General features: G+C 43.4%; 1 protein-coding gene across 8 annotated transcripts in view; it reads left to right on the top strand.

Annotated features, from left to right (window-relative positions):
• The window catches only part of TMEM108 (transmembrane protein 108), a 384089-nt gene that overhangs the window by 238046 nt on the left and 123591 nt on the right, over window positions 1-22452 (top strand). Inside the window, exon 1 of one of the 8 annotated variants that reach the window (XM_084619369.1) lies at window positions 4040-4097. The exons of the other annotated variants lie outside the window; for them this stretch is intronic. The gene's annotated coding sequence lies outside the window, so the exon portion shown is untranslated. Of the gene's footprint in view, window positions 1-4039; window positions 4098-22452 lie in introns of those variants that run through there. 8 annotated transcript variants of the gene reach the window in all.

Below are 22452 nucleotides of genomic sequence, written 5' to 3'. Positions count from 1 at the left end.
ACCATCTCTAAAAAGAGACTATCTAAATGGATCTCGGGCTGTATCCATTTGTGTTACCAGCAGAACAACCACCCTCCTCCACTAGGAGTTCACACACACTCCACTAGAGTAGTGGTCTTCAAACTTTTTGGCTCGCGCACCCCCAGGGTGAAGACCGGAAGACCTACCTCAGATGCGCCACCGATGGAAGAAGGCCGGAAGACCTGCCACAGGCGTGCTGCCAGAGGGGAACACCAGCCATGGACGTGCAGAGCTGCTGCCAAAGAAAAAAAAAGGTGGAGTGCCATCCGGCAGCGCTCCTGCTGCCGCGCACCCCCTGGGATCATCTCGCGCACCCGCTGGGGTAGCACCCTGGGTAGCAGCCCTAAAACAGCCTTTTAATATCCCCATCATGAAACCAGACAGCTCCCGGCTTATCAGTGGATGAGATCCTGGAAAGCTACTTTGAACTTGTATGTTACCACATGGTGTGAAGCTTAGTCCCTGGCATTCCCACTGCTATGCAACATGTGCTGAGCTTAAGAAAACCCAAGTGATTATTGTAAATGGAGTCAGTCCCTCTCCCCACACAGACACACACTCACATTCACTAGGATTGCTTTTGGTTGACACCATTACATATTCACTTTAACATTCCAGTGAAAGAACAGTGCTACAGTGAAAGTGTGTCAAATATACTTTTCTTTAAAATGTACCCAGTTGTTGCTCTACCTGGTGGGAACAGATGCATCTACTTCTCCTTTCCCTGAGATGCATAGCAGGGCTTTGGGACTTGAAATAGGCAATTATAAATCAAATAACAGATGGCTTTGCAGATTAGCCTGGATGACTAAAATCACAGTCACATTGAACAAAAGATGGTGATTAGCTAGTTGAATAACAATAGCCGGAGTCCTATGCAGATGTACTAGAAACAAGGAAAGGCTCAGACACTAACATTTCTATTTTTCTTAGTTCATTATATACATTCATTGTCACAATACCATCTTAATGTGAAAACCACGATTACGCAGGTTTCAGTTTTAATTCTTCTAACCAATCATTTATTTAGAATACCATATTAATATTTTCCCCACAATTACATGCTAATAAAAAGCTTAATGCAGTTTGTGTACAATTAATGCATTTGTTGCAAAAGTATATTTTAGTTCATTTCTTTAAATATTCTTACAGTTAAAGATTTGCTATTTTACATGCAGTCATGTTTCTCTGTATGTACAGTATATAGACTAAGGACTTTTGCAGAGGTAACTCTTGTAAGTCATAAGTCAATACACACACATTGGGCTTGATCCTGCACAGATCAGATATGGAGTTTTGCATGCATAACTGCAAGGCAAAATGTGATGAACAAGTCATGTTCTGGTATTAGGCTTCAACCCAGCAAAATACTGGATTGACTGAACTCAAAGGGACTGCTCACGTACAAAAGTGAAGCATGCTTAAGTGCTTTGCTGAATCAGAGGCTTAATAATTGTACTACTGCACAGCCAAAAAATTTGGTAGCACCCCCTACAGTTAAGATTGCATGACATTTTGCCATATAAGATGCTGTTTTTAATTGCTTATAACATTGCCAAATTTAAATGTTTGGGTTGAAATTTTCCATGCTGAGTGTATGTATCAGGATGATTTTGGTAAGAACGGGGCAGGATATCAGCAAAAATGGTTCAGCCATTTCTGAGAATGAGATTAAGGGAAAATGCACTGTTTAGGCCATTTTAATAAATTCTTAAACCATTTTATTAATAAACCCTAGCACCTCCATGCTGTGGAGCAGAGAAATGAAATGTGTTGGGGGGAGGGGGTTCGCCTTGGTATCTGGGATGTGCCTTTTGCCATCCTGGTGAAAATCTGCACAAGTCTGGGCACGTTATGAGCCCCTGAAAAATCTCAATTCACACATAATCACTAGAGGCTTGTTAGAGTTTCACAGCTAAATTCTCCTAAGCTTTTGTCTGTATTGAGCATGCTCCCACTCAGGGATGTAGGGCTGAGCAATCAGTGTTCTCCTGCAGGCACCCAGACAGCAAGGAAGTGGAGGAAGCCACTTGACTGGAATAAGGAGCCTGACCTTTGGAGTTGGTGAGGATAGAGTCTGGGACAAGTGGGTGGAGAAGGGTGGAAACTGGGACAAAGATCTTGGGGGTAGGGCTTAAGATAAGAAACCAGGGAGACAAGGATGTGGGGTCAGATGGGGAGGACTGGGCTGGAACATGGAGCTGAGGTGCGGGGATATTAAGACTGGGATATGGAGACTTGGGGGGTGTAGAGTGGGACTAGGAGTTGTAGGGTGACCAGACAGCAAATGTGAAAAATTGGGACAGGGAGTGTGGGGGTAATAGGAGCCTATGTAAGAAAAAGACCCCAAAATCGGGACTGTCCCTATAAAATCAGGACATCTGGTCACCCTAAGGAGTTGAGGGATGACTGGGACTTAAACGAGGAGATGAAGGGGACAGAGGAGAAAAGACTGTGAGGAGGCGATGAGGAGGGCTAGGTTGCAGGGAGAACGTTGGGACTAGGACAGAGATGGGGGGGTAGGCGGAGACTTTCACAAGGAGAGGCTGAAGGGGCCAAGGACAGACTTGGGGGTGGGGGCAGCCAGGAGAAGGGTCTGTAACTGTTAACATACATTCCCCTTGGCTCCTGAAATAGAACCCAGGATTCCTGGGCCTCAGTAGTCCTCTGCTATTGGCAAATAGTTGTGAAACCCACTGGCAAAATGTTTGTCTCATCCCCCTCTAGTGGCTGACAGCCTACTGTTGCTCTCAGTTACAATGTTAATTCAAGTGGCTGAGGTCTGTGTTGTGGATCTAAAGGTTCTAACCCCACCGATGAATCATGTGGAAGTCAGTATGGTTCCACACCATGGAATTTCTGTTCTTTCCAGTTTGTTTGTTTTTAAAAGCCTACATAATTTCACACAAAAAGCCCATGTTACAAGAACATTAGGGTTGCAAGCTAAAGCTCTTAATGGTTAGGATGGACTTCAGTGCACAGGATGGACAGTGTTCAGTGAATGAGAAGTTATTCAATGCCTCATTTTCATCTCATTGCTCAGTGTGTGTCCTCCATACTCCATGGCTTACTTACTGCACATTAAACTCCGCTTTGAATATAGAATGATTACTTTCCTTATGGGCTTTACTTTGGCACTCATCACTGCAGCATCTGAGTGCTTCGCAAACATTAATAGATTTATCTTTACAATGTGCCTGTAGTAAGGTGCAATACTATTAATCCCATTTGACAGATGGGAAAGTGGGGCACAGAAACATTCGTGTTAAAAGTGTAAATTAATTTTGGATGCCCAGTTTGAGATTCCTGTAGCTTGATTCTTCATAGAACTTGGTAATCTATTGCATTTTGTTTGTTCAGACGAGAGCTGAGTGAGCAGCTGTTTTTTTGGTTCAGTGGTCAAAACAAAAAAAAATCCCTTTGGGATTGAACTGAAACTGAAATGTTTTGGTGTTTTTCACCAAAACAAAACAAAAAAAAATCATTTTGGGGCAAACAAAATATTTCATTCAATCCAAAATGATTTTTTCCAATTTTTCATTTTGTTACATTTTTGGGTGTTTACAATAGTAATCACATGGGTTTTCTTAAGTTCCAGCACATGTCGCATACCAGTGGGAATGCCAGAAACTAAGCTTTATCTAACATGGTAACATTCAAGTTCAAGCAGCTTATCACTGAACACCTTTCTAAAGTCGGAGCTTGGAGAAAAGAACGTCTTACACACAGGAACATGGGCTTTGTGATAATGAATACAACCCTTGAATCTGTGATCGTGGGCACAACTGGTAAATCCATTGGTGCATCTAGTCAGATATTCTGCTGCAGTATAGAAATCCCACCCTGGAGAGGAAGGGGTTAAGAAGCTGCTGTGAGCCCGGGTGGCCCCACTGCACCTGCACAGCCTGCAAGGCAGGAACAGGAGCTTAAAGGGCGGGCAGAGTAGCTCAGTTGCAGGCAGGCAGGCAGTGAATCCATGCCGTCAGCTCCTGGTGAGGAGTGTTGCAGGAGTGCCAGCTGCCTGGGGAGAGTGGCTTGACCAAGCCTACAAAGAAGGGGCCTGTGATTATTTGAAGGTCAGAGACTTTGTCTTTAGTGCCTTACTTTATCCTGTAGGAAGGGAGGGGATTGGTAGGAAGTGATCCAGGGGGGCAGCTGCACAGGGCGCTGGAGCTCAGTGGGGGAAGTGGGCCCAAGCTCTTGTACCAACCCCTAAAGAGGGGCGACTATAGGAATGTATCCCTCAGCAGTGAACCCAGTTGAGGGAAGATACAAGAGACCCTTACTCAGAGGCAGCTCTGAATCCCTTGCTTAATCCTGAAGACTTCCCTGTTACTGGAACCTTTTTGTATATACCCCAAAAGGGGAGCAGAGGGATTGAAAATATATTGGCCAGAGGGCTGAGTCCACTGAAAAGAGAAACCACTGCAAAGCAGAGTATTAGTAATAAAGGGAAATGCCAGGGAAGAAGTCAAGCTGTCTCAACCCTGTCTGTCCCCTAGGCAGTATCGGGGGTGTGTTCCCCTTCACAGTGTTTCTTAATCCATTTTTAACCTTTTGTAACAAATCCAGCTAAATTTCTAAATGAAATGGTATTTCAAAATGAAAAGCCAAAACATTTTTGGTTTGAAAATGTCAACCTTTAGTTTAGGGGTTTGTTTTTTATTATTTAGCTGAAACTAATCCCCAAATTTGACCCTTTCGATATTTCATTTGACCAAAAATGTGGGTTTTAGCAAATAAACTATTTGCCAAAAGAAACTCTCTCCGCTCTAGTTTAGAACTCCGGTCTTGGTGACTTGATTTGCAGCTGTGAGTGCTGAGAGCCTCTGCAAATCAGGCCCCAGGCTTCTCAAGTTGTGCATCAAGATGAGAGCACACAATTAGTGACCACCTGTGAAAAGTTAGGCAAGTCATTTTAAAACAATCACATAGGAACTCTGAGGTAGGGATAGAATGCTGCTCTGGAGAACTAGATTCATTTGTCTTAATCATGAGATCCTCCTTTCTCTTCTTCTAATCCCTTGCCTCATCCACTACGCATCTTGCAATTTCTATAGCAGAAGAGGCAGGGATCTGGCCCACGGGATTGCCCCCCGTGGTGCTACAGGCCCCGAGCTGCTCTTGGAAGTGGCCAGCACCAGGTCCCTGCGGCCCTGTGCATTGCCCTTGCCTCCAGGCACCACCCCCTGCAGCTCCCATTGTCCGGGAACAGGGAACCGTGGCCAGTGGGAGCTTTGCGGGAGGTACCTGGAGGCATGACAAGGGCAGTATGCAGAGCCCTGTGCCCCCCACTCCACCAAGGGCTGCATAGGGATGTGGTTCTGGCCGCTTCCTGGTGCGGCGTGGGGCCAGGGCAGGCAGGTAGGGAGCCTGCCCTGGCCCTGGTGTGCGCCGTTGCCACCCCGGAGCCACTTTAGGTAAGTGGCGCCGGGTCAGAGCCTGAACCCCTCCAGCACTGTGCCCCCCAATTCCCTGCCCTAACTTCCCTGTCTGCACCTCGCACCCCTGTGCACCCCAACCCCCTGCCCTGAGCCCCTGCTGCACCCTGCATCCCAATCCCCTTCCCTGAGCTCCCTTCCGCAGTCCACACCCCTCCTGCACCCCTTCCCTGAGCCTTCTTCTGCACTCCGTGCCCCTCCTCTGTCCCAATCCCTTGCCCTGAGCCTGTTCCTGCACAGCCCACTCCCTCCCGCACCCCAACCCCCTGCCCCAGCCCTACATACAATTTCCCCACCTAGATGTGGCCCTCGGCCCAAAAAGTTTGCCCACCCCTGGCCTAGAGAACCTCACCTAAGATGAGACCCTTTGTGCAACAGACTGTACATATATCTAGTAAAATAAAATGCTGCCCCCAGGAGTTTACAGTCTACAAACAAGATAAGGGATTGATTGGGTGGGGGGGAGAAAATCTCCATTTTACTGAAGAGAAGACTGAGGCACAGAGAGGTTAAAGGGGTCATTTTTAAAGCCACAAATGGAAGGTGGGAGCCTAACATCCATTTGTGCCTTTTTAAATCCCTCCCCAAGCTGCCTGAGGCCTCATCAGAAATCTGTGGTAGCCAGATAAATTAACCACAATATTATCCTTCATCCTCCTTGATGTGTTCACTCTTGCATTCCCTCATCTTTCTTCAATAGCTCCTCACTGATTTTGTTTAGATGGAGTTCCTCTGGCTTGACACTAATGTAATTGAGAGCACAATTTGGCCCATCTTAATGACAAGGTAGAAAAAAAATCTGACACATGAAACTGCAGTCATTACATTTTAGGTTAGGTAAATCATCCAAGTAGCTGTTTATTGACCTAATTTCCTCATAAAGGATCCTTGTGGTTGCATATTTATTCTTTTCTGTCTGGACTATTGCTCTTATGGTCTGTTGTACAACAGACTAGATATGTTGGAAACGTGATAGGAAGGGCTGCCATCTCATCTCAGACATGCCAGCAAAAATCTCTAGTAACTCGATTGACCAAATTTGCACTAATGTAACTGTGATCAGAATCTGGCTCTTCATAGTCACCTCTGTTAGGGGAAAGAAATTGCCTTCTTAAAATACTTGGTCTCCGATTATTCTACTTTAAAAATACAGTGGAGCCAAAGCTTGCAGTCCTTATTAAAGCAAAACTCCCATTGAAGTCAGTGAGTTTTGCCTGAGAAGAACAGGATCTAGCCCAATTAATGAGGGCTCTCGCTAACTCATTTAAATCAACGGTATGCCTGAACATAATCCTACTTGTCAGCATGGCATGTTTCCAAATGCTGCTGTTTGAAAGTTCCTGTTTCCTTTTACATGGATTTCATTCTGGCTTACCTGCCGTTTTTCATATATTAGTGCTTCAGCGTAAAGAAGAGAGGAAAAGGAGCCCTTTAGCCAATAGCAACCTTACTAACTGAATAAAGCAAAGGGGAGAAAATAAGACACACAATGATCAGTGTGCTAAATCCACCCTAAAGCTATCAGACCTGTCATTTAGAGCTAAATCTGTCTGCAGAGCTATCAGTGCTGGGTTAATACCGGCAATGCCCCCCGTCTCTCCTTTTTCCCGTTCTTCCTTCCCCCCTCCCAAGTGACTGTAGCTAATTCATCATGTTGACACAGAGGGCTATTATTATTCAAAGTTGCATAAAAAGTGAATTCATATTGAATAAAACCAATAAGCCAAGCTGCTCTGACATTTAATTTTCTTGGAAACTTCCTGTTGAACCAAGCAAGTCTACATACATTTTCAAAATGAAATACAGTGCTTGGACCACAATCTCAGATGGAGCATGCATGAATAATTTGAAAATTATCAGAACGTGTGCACACACACACACACACCCTCGAAGCCTCAGTCTTTATGGGACTGTATTTCTGGTGTGATGCCATGTAGTGTGCTTGTTTCATTCCCTTCCATTGTGTTTCTAATGGTGTATAAAATACTCAGCTATAAAGGGATTTATTTATGGCAGGGCCACTGGCTGATGGTCCCCTATATTTTTTAATAGAGGAATTGCTTCCTTTCGCATCAAACCCTGAAGCTGAAAGTTGAGGATAAATAAGTGGTATCCCTTGAACTAGAGACAGTCATAATAAACTCTAATATGAAATGTCATGTATAAGCCAGTGTGCTGTTGTACTCTTCAATGTATGTTGATGTCAGCCCTCTAAGGCAAAGTAGTCGAAGTGATCTCTGAAATGCATCTCCCTTCTCTTCTTAGCATATGGAATGTCTGATTGTCTGAAAGGCAGTAAATGGTTCTGTTAAAAGGAGGTTTAACCAGAGGGGCACAAGTCAGGACAAACTTATTTTCAGTGGCACATCATCATGCACATATCCATCAGTCCAAACCGCACAAATGATTTCTGCTCTCTGAGCCTGAGTTATAATTTCACAGAGGAAGTCACTTCATTTAGACTTGGTCTTCAAAATGATGGACACTTTTCCAAGGTGAATGGGTGCTACAAAATGACCACTTAATTAAAATGTTTTCTAGATTTCCTTTTATCATGCAACAAATCATAGAATCATAGAATATCAGGGTGGAAGGGACCTCAGAAGGTCATCTAGTCCAACCCCCTGCTCAAAGCAGGACCAATCCCCAATTAAATCATCCCAGCCACTCAGGTTTTCTGCAGTTTCGTACCGGAGCTCTGAGCAGTCATACTGCTCCCTTACATACAGTGCTACTCCCCCACCTTTTCTGCCCTGCCTGTCCTTCCTGAACAGCTTATATCCATCCATGACAGTACTCCAGTCATGTGAGTTATCCCACCAAGTCTCTGTTATTCCAATCACGTCATAATTCCTTGACATCACCAGGACCTCCAGTTCTCCCTGCTTGTTTCCAAGGCTTTGTGCATTCGTATATAAGCACTTGAGATAACCTGCTGATCGCCCCTCATTCTCAGTATGAGGCAGGAGCCCTCCCCTTACAGACGTTCCTGCCTGTGCTTCCTCCCGGTATCCCGCTTTCCCACTTACCTCAAGGCTTTGGTCTCTTTCCCCCGGTGAACCTAGTTTAAAGCCCTCCTCACTAGGTTAGCCAGCCTGCTGGCAAAGATGCTCTTCCCTCTCTTCGTAAGATGGAGCCCGTCTCTGCCCAGCACTCCTCCTTCATGGAACACCATCCCATGGTCAAGGAATCCAAAGCCTTCTCTCCGACGTCACCTGCGTAGCCATTCATTGACTTCCACGATTCGACGGTCCCTACCCAGGCCTTTTCCTTCCATGGGGAGGATGGATGAGAACACCACTTGCGCCTCAAACTCCTTTATCCTTCTTCCCAGAGCCACGTAGTCCGCAGTGATCCGCTCAAGGTCATTCTTGGCAGTATCATTGGTGCCCACGTGGAGAAGCAGGAAGGGGTAGTGATCCGAGGGCTTGATGAGTCTCGGCAGTCTCTCCGTCACATCGCAAATGCCATGTCACAAGGTCCAAAAGGATCCAAGTGGGTCCAGAAGCAATTTGTAGTAATTTTTAATACCTGCTCCAGTTATTTACATAGTTATTTACTACATTTATGGCTTTACTAGACATCATGACAAATCATGTAATTGTTATGGTATTAAACTTCATAATAAAACTAAAGTACAATAACTAATGAATGTTAACTGTGCAATATTAATATTGCATTAAGAATTCTGCATTACAAGGATAAGTGCAGGGTTCTGCACTTAGGATGGAAGAATCCAATGCACCGCTACAGAGTAGGGACCGAATGGCTAGGCAGCAGTTCTGCGGAAAAGGACTTAGGGGTGACAGTGGACGATAAGCTGGATATGAGTCAACAGTGTGCCCTTGTTGCCAAGAAGGCCAGTGGCATTTTGGGATGTATAAGTAGGGGCATAGCCAGCAGATCGAGGGACGTGATCGTTCTCCTCTATTCGACACTGGTGAGGCCTCATCTGGAGTACTGTGTCCGGTTTTGGGCCCCACACTACAAGAAGGATGTGGAGAAATTGGAGAGGGTCCAGCAAAGGGCAACAAAAATGATTAGGGGTCTGGAACACATGACTTATGAGGAGAGGCTGAGGGAACTGGGATTGTTTAGTCTGCAGAAGAGAAGAATGAGGGGGGATTTGACAGCTGCTTTCAACTACCTGAGAGGTGGTTCCAAAGAGGATGGTTCTAGACTATTCTCAGTGGTAGAAGAGGACAGGACAAGGAGTAATGGTCTCAAGTTGCAGTGGGGGAGGTTTAGGTTGGATATTAGGAAAAACTTTTTCAGTAGGAGGGTGGTGAAACACTGGAATGTGTTACCTAGGGAGGTGGTAGAATCTCCTTCCTTAGAAGTTTTTAAGGTCAGGCTTGACAAAGCTCTGGCTGGGATGATTTAATTGGGGATTGGTCCTGCTTTGAGCAGGGGGTTGGACTAGATGACCTCCTGAGGTCCCTTCCAACCCTGATATTCTATGAATTCAAAAGTCAGTTGTGTGATCAGACCCTGTTTCTAAAATACAATATAGTATTTCTTTCAACCTTAGATACATCCTGAAAACTTTATTCACTTACACATATGTATTATGACTAAAGCTGGTCAACATTTTCCATTCAACATTTTTAGATTGGGGGGGGGAAGGCCTCCCCCCCCCCGCTGAAAAATTTTAAAACCACTTTTCATTTCTTAAATTTTTTTTCCAATGAAAAACTGAAAACAAAAAATTTTTAGGTGTCCTCTCCCCTCTTCCTTCCCTTCCATTTTGCCACTGGAAAAGATTGCTAACAAAGACAAGAGAGACAGGCAGGGTTAAAAAAACTTTTTTCCCCTCCAGATTCTGAACACACAAAAAATCTGCTTTTGGAATTTTAATTTTTGGGGGGGGGGGTTGTTGAGAAAACAAAATCTCTTAATACCAACATTTTTCAATATTTTCCATGAAAAATGAGCAATTTTCAGCCATCTCTTTTTATGATAGTTTGTGGTGTGGTTGTACTCTGAAAATTGCATCTTTTTACCAAATAGATCTACTCTTTGTGCCTGTTCTGAGACACATCTGCTTATTTTAGTGACAAAAGATAACTTGCTTCTGCAGAGCCCACACAGTTGACCACTTGCTACAGCAACAGACCTGTTTACTAAGTTCTGATCAATTACACTTGTGCAAAACACATTGAAGCTCCTGGAGCTACACAGCTGTCACTTATGACATAATTCAGCCTACTGTACTCTTATGTTTAGTGATGTGTGAGCAATAAAGAACCCAACCTGAGTCTCTGGTGGCAAGCTGAGTTTGTTGGGTTAGTTGTCGGAAACCGCTGTCCTTGTAACTTCTTGATATGGAAGGAACTGAAACACAATCTTTGCAGCATAGGCATGTAGCTTTGTTTGTCTTGCTAAGCATGGTGCATATTTTTCTGCACTATGCAGAGGCTTCTCTATCAGATCTTTTTCTATTTAAAAAAAAAAGATAGGGAAAACAGCATACCCTTCAATACCTCTTACAAGGCGCACAGAAGGGAGCCCTGCTCCTTTGAACCTTAGAAGATGTGTGTCTGGAGAAGGCACTTCATGTCTATTATGACCCTTCACCAGTATAGCTTGGAAGCAGGGCTACCTACCTCAGCTGTGACCTACATGGGAATGCAGGAATGGCATTTTCTCCCCCCCCCTTCCCTTGTGTGTTGCTTAGAAGTTGTCGATATTTCTTACTGGCTGGAGCTGGGGCCTCACGAGATGTAGGGGCAAGGCAACTTTGTGGGCATGGAGAGTCTTTTAAACTGAGAACAGGATCAATACATATAAAGCTTTCAACAACCAGTGGGAGCCTCACATTGATGAAAAGTGTATGGCTACAGCACACACCACTTTCTCATCTTGAATCTGATTTGATATTAAAAGGTTTTCCTGGCTTTTGGGTCCCATAAGACCCTGTAAGTAGGTACTTTAAAATAGCACCAATTACACTGAAATCCATCAGATTCCATCAAATAAAAACCACTTTTCATGGGAACACCAGAAGGTCCTTTTCACTAAGGACTATAGCTATGCTGAATATAAAACTTTCTAGCACCAGCTATTTCTGGCACTAGCCTGATTTTTTAAAAAAATAATACAAATAAAAGTTGAAAGAAGTTGGTTTTTCCTCCCGAACTCTTTGTAGTTGAACTGTAGTGGTTTTGCTCTATTGGGGTATTTTTTTAACTTTCAGGCAGGGACCAGGTCTGTACAATTGTAGCGTAAAAGATGAAAGTTTCAAAAAGCAATCAGTGAGTGAAAACAAGAGACTACAGCAGGAATGCTTGTGTAGCCTTAACCAGAGCTATCATTCGTGTTATCAGCGATCGTACTGTGGTGCACATGCACACTAGCAATTTCATTAGTGGTCTGTACTGGATGAAATTAGAATTGCTCAACTGTGTGTCATATGCCCTACAACACATAGCTAGCGGGGATTCTCACTGAATTCAAGTGGTGGGAGCATATACTTATTTTAGCAGGGAAATGAGTTCTCTCCACTGTTATGGTGAGGTTAGGAGTAATAACCCTCGTGAGTTGAATGGTGAGCACCATGAAGTCCTATGTGGCCATTGTTTTGTTACAATTTAAGTATCTAATAGCATTCTGTGGTTTGTGCTGCAATTAAATGTTAGTTTGTGGCAGAAAATAAATGATACCCTGTGGGACAATCAGTTTAATCTTTAATGCATAATGACTTGATAACGGTAAACAGATGATTTAATTTATTGGAAATTAAGAGGTAAAAGTGGAGAAGTAGAACCACAGCCACTGGGAGCCGCAGGCAGCTGTGCCTGCAGACAGTTGATGTAAACACTGTCTTGTGACCTGCCAGTGGATTACCCTGATGGACTGCAGGTTGCCCACCATTGGTGTAACTGCCGCAAAACAAAATTCAAGAATAAGGGGGAATACCTTTTAAGTAATGACCTAAAGAAGTATGAAGTAAAGGAAATATTATTATTGCTTAAATGCAACTGGATCCAGATCAATCTTTGGTGATAGGCTTTTAAATGAATCTCCCCCTTTCAACCTTCCACTGTGTTAGTGAACAAGCTTTAATTTATCAAATTGACTGGCAGCACATGGATATGAGCAAATCTTCTTACAGGCATTAACTTTCACTGTGAACTCCACAAGGGGCAATGATGAAAGGGAGAGGCACCTTCAGATACTTCAGTAAGGAGTTACCCTCAGCCTCTGATTTTCCCCACAGGGATGCATGTGCTCACACGTGGGAGTGGGGATGAGGGGAAACAACTGAACTGAACTCAACAGCAACTGATGTTCCAATTCATCTCCGTCTGGAGTTCCCTTCCCAAGGATTTGCCAATGGCAAATAATGAGCGAGCTAACTAAAATTCCATGCGCTGGTGATTCAAGTATGGTAAAGGAGATTCTACAGCTAATGCTTGGTGATTGTTCTCACCTTTCTCTTCAAGACTTCTTACAGTAGTTCAGCTGATTAAAAGGGAGCCCATCTGGGCTGCTGGCCTTTGTCCTGATGGTTTTCCTGATAAGGTCATGGGGCTTAAGTGTGCCAGAGGGCATGCATACATTCAAAGTGGAAGGCCAGAACAGTCCAAACATTAAAGGACCTTTTCATTTACATTTTTTTCTTTTTTGTCTCCCCTACTCCCTCTTTTGACACTTGCCCTTCACCATCTCAGTGATTTCCCTCCCCCACCACCATAAAACTACCAAAGGGGCCACGTGACCATCTTGTAAGGGGGTTCTGAGTGTCTGCATCAGGAAGCTAAAGGCAGCCCTATTGTCACATAGGATTTTGAGGCTAAATTATAACTCTGGCTGCCTTCATCGCATGGAACTCCCTGCAGAGAGGGAGCCTTCTGCATACGGATCTCTGCCTCACATACAGTTGCCTCTGTGGCATCATTTCCACCACCCTTCCTGAGACCCTGTCAAGGACTCTCCACAAGGCTGGGTGGAGGATGTGGGAGCGAGCGTACGGGTTGGTGCGCATATCCCCTCACCAACCCCATGGAGATTACCTGAACATCTCAGTCCTAGGACTGCATCACCTTTTCTGAGGTCATCTCTCAAGAGGGGAGGATGTGGGGGTGTCCCTGGGGCTACCCTTCATGGGAGCAGCAATTTTAGGGAGTATCAGGATTCCTGAAGCCAGTGATGAGGCTTGGGGAATCTGGCACAGGGAAGAGGAGCTGCAGATCATTCTCTGGGAGAGGGAACTGTACCCTGACCCCTCCCACAATGAATTATGTCGTTTAGGGAGACTTTGCAAGAGGCACCTCACAGAATATCCTCCCTCCAGGCCTTGTATTGCAAATGTTTCTTCAGAAGCAGGCAATTTGGGCAAGTCTCCTAATAATCACTTTTAAAAAGATGAGCTTTTTTAGGAGCCTAATGAGTTCTCTTTTTAATAACAGTAATGCTAACCGCTTACAGTTCTATAACAGCACTCTTCCTAAGGGATCCCAAAATACTAGATCTGTGGAGCAAACTGATGATACACAGAGCTCGCTCCATCCACCAGTGAAATACAGCCATTGCTGAGGTGAAACATGTCAGCTGTTCGACAGTGCGCAGGAACGCTACCCAATGGCTTAGAACACGAGGTGAAGAAGAATATTGTATCCAGTTGAAATGGTGGAAGGAAAGTATTGCAAAGATTTTAACAAATGGGTGCCTAACGTTAGGCTTCTAATGCCACATTTAGGATCGTAAATAAATTGCTTGATTTTTTTTTCAATTGATTTTGATGGGAGCTGCTGGTTGCTCAGGATTTTAAAAAAACGCCCCATTTATTTTGATGCCTAAATATTGGTTTAGCAATCTAATTTGGGCACATGATTTTTTTGGAAAATTTTGGACTATCCAGACAGAGCCTTACTCAAGGTGGAGTTTGGCCAGGACACCAACATGAATTCTGCTTATCTTCTGAGAAACTCAATGGGACATATGTTGGTAGTCAAGGCCATGTTTTTCCACACGAGGTTTACTTTGTGTTTCTTCCAATCTTGTCTGCCCACCCCAACCATCTCCTTTGCAAAAGTGTTTTGTGGCTTGGCTGATCTTCATGTCCGTTAAGAATATTTTGAACTACAAAGAGAATGATTGAAAAAGGAGAGAGAAATGTTACATCCGTTGAGTGATGTTGTATTCCTTTCAAGTGAATGTGATGAAAGGAATCTGAGCAAGCTTTTAAATCTACAGTCAGTTTTCTCTTGCATTGTATAGATTAAATCCTTGTCGTCCTGACTAGGACCTGCTAGGTAAAGGAAAGCCTTTTGTCTAAGCATAGGTCAGTGCCACTTGCTAAGGCCAGCCCTCTTGCTATCATGTTGACAATATGGAGATGTGTCTGTGGAGCCGAGAGCTTTTACACAAAAATAACAGCCAGTGTTATCTGAACTTGAATTATGTATCCTGTGTACCATTGTAGTGCAGAAATGTTAATTGCCTAATTATGTTTTATGTACGATCAGGTCCAATTCAAAACTACCCAACAACAGCTACACTCTAGTTCAATTACAATTCGTTGAGTTAGATTGAGGAATCACTTGGTAAAATTCTGTGGCTGAGGTCATGCAGGAGGTCAGACTACATGCATCTAGTTGTCCTTCTAGTTGACCTTTTGTGGCTTAGGCTCATCTCTAGTTTTTAGCAAACAAATATATTAAAAGGAAAACAAAACAAAACAGCAGGTCAGTCTGCTATGGATGAAATAAGAACATCCATCCATCCCAGACCTTTAGCCAAAACCCCTGTTGAGTCAAAAATGATTAGTTAGCATTTTTGGCTGCATTTTATTGCTGTGGCAAATCTGCTAACCACTTAATGGATGCTAGCAAAGGTCTCCGTGCATGTGCATAGATCTTAGGCTGTGACACCAGCACTCGGTCCTCTCCAGTTGCCCTGCACGTGTGCACCATTCCCCATCCCATCTTTGTGGGCAGTCACCTTGATTCGCTTTCCATGCATCTGGTGAGGGGAAGGGAGAGAGATCCTCAGTCTATTCAAGACTCAATAGGTGGAGACCATTCTACATACCCCTCAACTGTTCCTGAACTCTATAAAAACATTCCTATGTATTTTACCATTCAAAGGTGTGTGTGTGTATGTGGCACCATAAATGTGCATGATACATTACAGAAAAGTGCTGAGCTTCTGCAGTTCCCGTTGAGCCTGCTCCTGTTCTTGGTTATTCTTGTGTAAATCAAAAGTAATTCCATGGATGACAATAAAGTTATTCCAAATTTAAACTGGAAAAACGATTATTTTTAAAAAGAAAAGCAACGCTTCCTAAGAAGGCTTCAGATTTGAAGTGTTCAGAGAGGCCAGTAGCTGGTGCCATAGAGCTTGCAGGAGTGCCTTCCTTAGCACATGGTGGGAGTTCTGTGAGCTCAGGGCAACCTGATATCAGCTACGAAGCAGCTTCTACACTAGTGCCCCTTCTGCATGCAGGTGGGTCTGTGCGAGAGGTACTGCTCTCTACTGGACTCCGCAGATGTTCACAGTGCTTTTTTCCATTAATGTGTATTTTCATGTTGCCTTTGCTTCTGAGTTCCCATGCAGATTAGAAGCAAAAGCACTGAATGATCAAAAGAGGCAATGACCTCTACGTGGGAACCATAGATCTGTGTGACCAGTATGGCCACATGGAGCCCTACATTTCCAAAGCCCCCACATGGCATGCAGCTACCCAAATGGTCAACCTGAGAATGATGCCCAATTCACTTTGATATCTGACTCTGTCTCTAGAAGACTGAATTCCTTAACTGCCCCCTCAAGTTACACTTGAGTTCCATCTCCTGGCTTCCCAGCCCCTGCAGAGGCATCACTAGAAACCACAGAGCTTATCAAACCGGTGAGAGGAGGAAAAAGAAGTCTGGGTGGAGAGTGTGTTGATTGAGCACATTCCTGAGCAATCTATGCCAACTCCTATGAAGCCCCAAGAAGAGTTAAAGATGGCTGCCCTCCTTAGGGGTAATTCCTCCCTGTTGTGCAAGAGGTCTCACTAGGACAAGGCCCTGCAAATGGCTTCTGCCTGTACCAGGAGAGGTGAATCCGGCCCAAAGAGCATATAGAAAAGTCTGTATAATGGAGAGCGCTGCTTTTTTGAGGGAGTAAAAATTCCCCAGAAGTTAGATTGTATACATTATACGAAGATGGTAAATATTGTTTGCTTGAATGCAGCTGTGTTCCAGACAGTGGGGAATAAATCGTCATAGGTGATGGAGTGCACATTGAACAAGAACATAGAATTCTTGCTGCAAGGAACCTCATTGCCACAGTCTTTAACTAGTGATCCCAAAGGGTTTCAGACTCAAATTTTGCCAAATAAAGGCTGGATTTTGGAAACAGGCCGCAAAGTTTTAAAAAAAATCACTCAAACATGCAAACACAATAGGTCAACTTTGTAATTCCTGTGTAGCCTCGAAAAAAACCCTGGTATAGAAGGATTGGTGTTGTGATGTCACTTGGCCAGCACTGAACCTATGCTCCTGCCAGCATATTAAGAGCCATTGTACTGCTGCAAGAGCCATCCTTTGGAGGACATGTTAAATGCTGTGTACGAGAACAAATGAATCAGTGGTGGATAGTCTGTGAATACCAAAAAAAAAAAGAAAAGAAAAAGGAGGTTCTTACTGTGACACCCTGGCAAACCAGTATTCACCACTGTCATGTAATTAGGATATGTTTTGCACAAAGTATGCCTTGTGGGGTATCCTTCTAAAAGTCTTGATCTGCTAGACATTAGTATCTCGTTGGATTGCATGTGCTATTGTCGTATGTGAAGTTATGAAGTTTGGCTATGTCTGTGTTACTGAACCATGTTGTGAGGTTGAAAATACCCATAAGCAGCCTTTCAGGTACAACAGTAAAAAGGCCAAACAATGTTAATGGCTTATTGAGGAAATGCACACAAGCACAGGGATTACCCCAGGAACTGCTAGCACTACACAATGGGAACTGTTTGACCCAGGTCACAGCGAAAGAGCTTTCCAGCAAGTGGGAAGAAGATTTAAAGGGGGGAAAACGACATCCCGTGAGTACCTCGCCCTCCCTACAACAGTGGTCCCCAAGCTTTCTGTGGGAATAGCACATTCCTATTCCTAAAAGACTGTGGTGGGCGCCAACCTGCTGCCGAAATGCCGCCAAGAAGCGGCAGCGGAAGGAAGCCTCGCCACCGAAATGCTGCCAAGAAACAGCAACGCTTCTCGGCGGCATTTCGGCGGGCGGTTCTCCAGTGGCCGTGCTCGGCAGTGGCATTTCGGCTGCACGGTGTCCTGCGGGCGCACACAACTGCCCTGGCGGGCCCCATTGCATCCACAGGCACCGCACTGGGGACCTCTGCCCTACAACAACACACCTGGAAACACCTGAGGATAAAAGACTGAACAGGGGGGAAGTGATGGTCCCAAGCTAGAAGGATTTTGAAGCTGTGTATGAAAACCTGGGTAACCCAAGCTGCAAATCCAAGGCAGCTTGTGCCTTAAAAATCTGCCAGCCTGTTTATCACACAGGGTGAGCATTTGCTCATTCATATCCTGCCTGTCTAGTATGTTAAGCTCAGTTTGTGGTTTTATTTATTTACTATGTAATCTGCATTGATCTGTTTGCTATCACTTATAATCACGTAAAATCTATTTTCAGTAGTTAAACTTATTTTATGTTTAATCAAAACCAGCGTGTGTTTGACTAAGGTCTGTGGAAAATCTTGGCTCAGTTACCACAAGTGTGCATGGTCCTCTTCACATTGAGGGAGAGGTGGGTTGTGTGTTAGACCCATATTCTGGTCAGATTTGACTTGGGCAGGATGGTACTGCTCTGGGGTCCAAGGCTGGTGGTTAGACAGCCTGCATGTGACTGCAGCTGGGTGTGTCCCTATTGTGTGAATGCTGGTGAACATGCTGCTGTGACAAGTTGCAAAGTCTTCCAAGCTTGTACTGTGTGAGAGGGAGCCCAGGCTGGTGGGTCAGAGATCTCAGTGGTACCCCATTGCCAGGTTGCACCCTGGGGAGGGGGACCTGTCACACTTACATCTTTGCAGATAGGACTCTGTTGTGGCTTTAAGGTACAGCCCATGGAGATGCAGAGATTCGTTAGTCCATCAGCGGCTCCTGAAGGCAGTACACCTCCCTGAGTGGTAGGCAGAGTGGCTGCTACTGAACTCTTACAGGGAGTAGTATTTGCTTTTTCCTGCGCTGCTTGGACAGTTTCACAACCCAGTGTGCAGGTATGACCATAGCCTTGTGTTACACTGACCTTCCCCCAACTCTTTTATGGAGTATTTAGCATTGCATCAGTAAGAGTCCCCAGGACATTATAACACTGGAAGCACAAGGACCAACATTGTGGCTCACCATTTGTTGGGGCAAAAGAGGGGGTTGGGAGGCTCTGGGTCTTCTCTCCCCTTGCAGAGCTAAGCATAATCTAGCTCAAAGTCTTCAATGATGTTTTCCCCAATAGTTTTTCCTTCCAGAGTGATGCATAGCAGGGAAAGGAACAGCTAGGTGTGAGAGGATGTTTGGATACAGTGGCTGGATGCTTAATGGGCTGTAACTGTCATGCCTTTTGCCTAGCCCCTTTTTTCATCATCATTTCTTCTGTTTCTCATTTATTTCAATTGGCTGGTTTCTATCTGACAGACTCACAATGGCATGAGGGCTGTCCAGTGGCTGTTAGGCTTGTCTCGACATTTGTTTTCTATTCGCCTCCATTTCTTTCTTAATTTAAGACACCGTTGATATTTTTTCCCCCTTTCAAACATAATGAACGACTGAATGTTCAGGGAGCTGTCAGCTCTATTGGAGTCTTTTGTCTTCTATTCATCATTGTCTTCATTGTCCTCTTTAATTTAGCTGAGGCACTAGGGGGATCACTTACTGTGAAAGACAACATTGCCAGCTGTCCATAGGGATTTCACACATCTATTAATCATCCAGTGTGAAGCTGCACTGTATGTGCAGTACTTCACATTATAAAGGGCAGAGCATGTTGGTCCTTTTCAGACACACAACACTTCAGCTAATACTTTTGAACTTTGGTATCTGAAATTAGATATCTGAGGCCTTGTCTATAAACTCTCGCCAGTTTATCTATTAAAAATGGATCAAGCTGTGGTTTATACACAAACTTGGACTGGTTTAATTACATTGATTTAAAATACACCTTCAGTTATATAATGGTGCAACTTGTAATATAGACAATACCTGAGTTTCAGAGGGAGCTGCTTGGTGCTCAAACTATTGAAAATCAGGCCACTGCTTAGGGGCCTACATATGGGTCTAATAACTTAATTTTAGGCACCCATTTTTTAAAACATTGGCCTAAACCCTAATATATTTATAATGGCCCACATCCTCAGAGGTACTCCTAATGCTTCACAGAACATTAAAACACACTGTTTTTAAACAGTTATTTATTTTTTAAAAAACATTATAAAAATCAATGAAATATAAATAATAAAAAATCAATAAAGTAGGTTAAAATGAATACTATGATATATATGTGCACACACACACACAATTCCAGACAATATACCTGGTTTTCTAATAATAGCTTAATTATTTTAAATTAACGAATTTTAAAAATCTGTTTTATTTTGTATCGTTTTACAAAATATGCTTTTCTGTTTACTACTTGCTTTACTTTACTGGGCTTGTACAATGAAAATCAGTCTGTTTCAATTTCACTTCAAGACCACGGAGTTATTCTGGGTTTACATTGGCCTACCTAAGATCAGAAACCGGCCCTGTGCATGCAAATTCCATTGTTTATGTGCACAAATGGTGTGCAAAACTACATGCACCAATCAATGTTTAATGCAGCTTAGCCCTCACAGCTACCATTGAGAATCTAACCTACCATTCCTAGGTGCAATAATTGGAAAAACCTGCCAAGGGTTTTCTCCAGCTCAATTTGGATGCTCTCAGCATCCTAGACCTCTGGTAAACAAACTTCAGGTCAGGAGAGGGAGGAGACTACACTGGTGGCACAGATGGATGATCTTCATTTTGTCTGTGGAAAATATAAATTATTGGACATACATCCATACTTATTGCAGGTCATCTCTGTAATATATCATACTGCTGGCTATGGATTGTTGCTGTCCCATCTCCAAGACAAGGCTGGGGTCAGCAGGCTTTAGTCATTTCTCTCAGGCTGCTCTCAGAAAATCATGACAACAGCCTGTTTCGTGGCCCTTGTGTAATTAAAGACTGCATCATAATGCATATGCTCAAAGGGGCCAAATTAAGGTTGCACAGGCAACCTTAATTCTGGCTCTTCTTTACTTTTAAATACTTGACTTTGCAACCTTAATATTCTCTGAACTTCTCTGTGTGTTTGTCTATCTACATTTCATTTTCCAACTTACATTTTCATATCAGGGATTTTTAAAGATTACTCCACTGTCCTCATGGTGCTGCTTAAATCACTTTTGAATTGAAGCTATATAAACATTATATTCAAAGCAGTCTGGCTAGTTGAAATTAGCTATGTGCAGTTCCTAACAAATTCAGAAGCTATGGATAACATATAGTTCTGGGGTGGTCGTGGTTTGTTTGTTTGTTTTTTTCCCCCACAGCTAGAAATCTCATAGCTGTTTGAATTTGAAAAGATTAAGAGTCTGAACTTCCCTAGATAGACAGAACAATTTCAATTTCCAAAATGTGTTACATTTTCAAAGCCATTGCATCTGGTGCTGGTACCAAATGTAGGGCAATCCATTTGGCTCTGTCACACCATACTGCCTTTAATCACTTCTTTTGGTCCCAGTGTGTACAGTCAATGGGGCTACTCAACTGAGTAATACTATTCAGTGTAAGTAAGGGTTGTAGGATCTGTCAGTCTATATGGAAAATCAGCCTAGTTTCGGTTTCCAAATTCATCAGTACCTCTGTTTAGAAAATCAACATGACTTTTGTTTTCAAACTTATGCAAAGATTGTCTTTCTGTGGATGAAAATCTCCTTGCCATTTCAGACTTGCTATTGTTCCATGTTTTGTATGCATTGAAAAACACAATTCTGGGGTGGGAGAGAGAAGTATTCCCTCCCAAACACATGCCCCAAAAAACCCAAATGATTTTAAAATGCTAGGACCTCCTCCTGCTGTGTTTGTTTTTTCCACTCGTGTCCAAATTTTGCCCTGACTCACCTCAACAACTTTAATCGAATGGAATGGGTTGTAAAGTCAAGGCAGAGTTTGGCCCATAGAGCTTCACTCAGTTTACTGTGTAGAATTTTATGTAAGCATTACTGAGAAGGTTCACCAGCAACATAAAGATGAAAGATTTCAAACTAAAACCCTGCTTGATGTTTTTTACCTTGCACAAGTCTAGTTTCTGTCTCTTAGAGAGGCATAAATTATCCTAATCCATTTAAATAGAGTGGTTTCTTTCTTATCTAAATATACAAGAGCATATAATTCATTATACACACCAAGATGGAATTTACACTCAGTAAACACTTAAACACTATGGACAGCAATAGAATGGGGATAGTAAAGAAATGCAAATAATTCCAGCAGGCAGTCAGAAACATGTGATTATTATATCCCTGTGGCCAAGCACAATACAAAACAATTGGCACATTACACTGATTTCAGGGTTGTGATTAAGCAGCTTTTGTGAGTGGGGGAGGGTGTTCTTTTTATTTATACCACTTTGCTTTAGTCTTTTTTTTTTTTTTTAAATCCTGCTAGACATAAGCTGTAAACAGGGCAATGGAGATCTCGTAAGTGGTTTGTGCAATGAGGATCTTCTGCTGTGTATATTTTGGTTGAGATATTAATTTAAGTTATGCTAAACATAAAATTGTGTGATTGTCTCTGTTTTGGAAAATATTGTAATGAACTATTGTATGTCTGGTTTGTGCATACAGGCCCAGATTTTCTGCCTTTCACTTCAATGAGTGCAGTAACAGAGCCAGGAGGCCCTGATCTTGCTCCCTCTGATATAAATAGGAAAGCACCTGCTTGTACTAAGAAAATCTTCCTCT

Source organism: Lepidochelys olivacea (genome assembly GCF_965140295.1).
Source record: "Lepidochelys olivacea isolate rLepOli2 genome assembly, chromosome: 2".
NCBI lineage: Eukaryota > Metazoa > Chordata > Testudines > Cheloniidae > Lepidochelys > Lepidochelys olivacea.
Note: the sequence above shows the minus strand (reverse complement) of the source record. Positions and strands in the feature narration are given on the sequence as shown.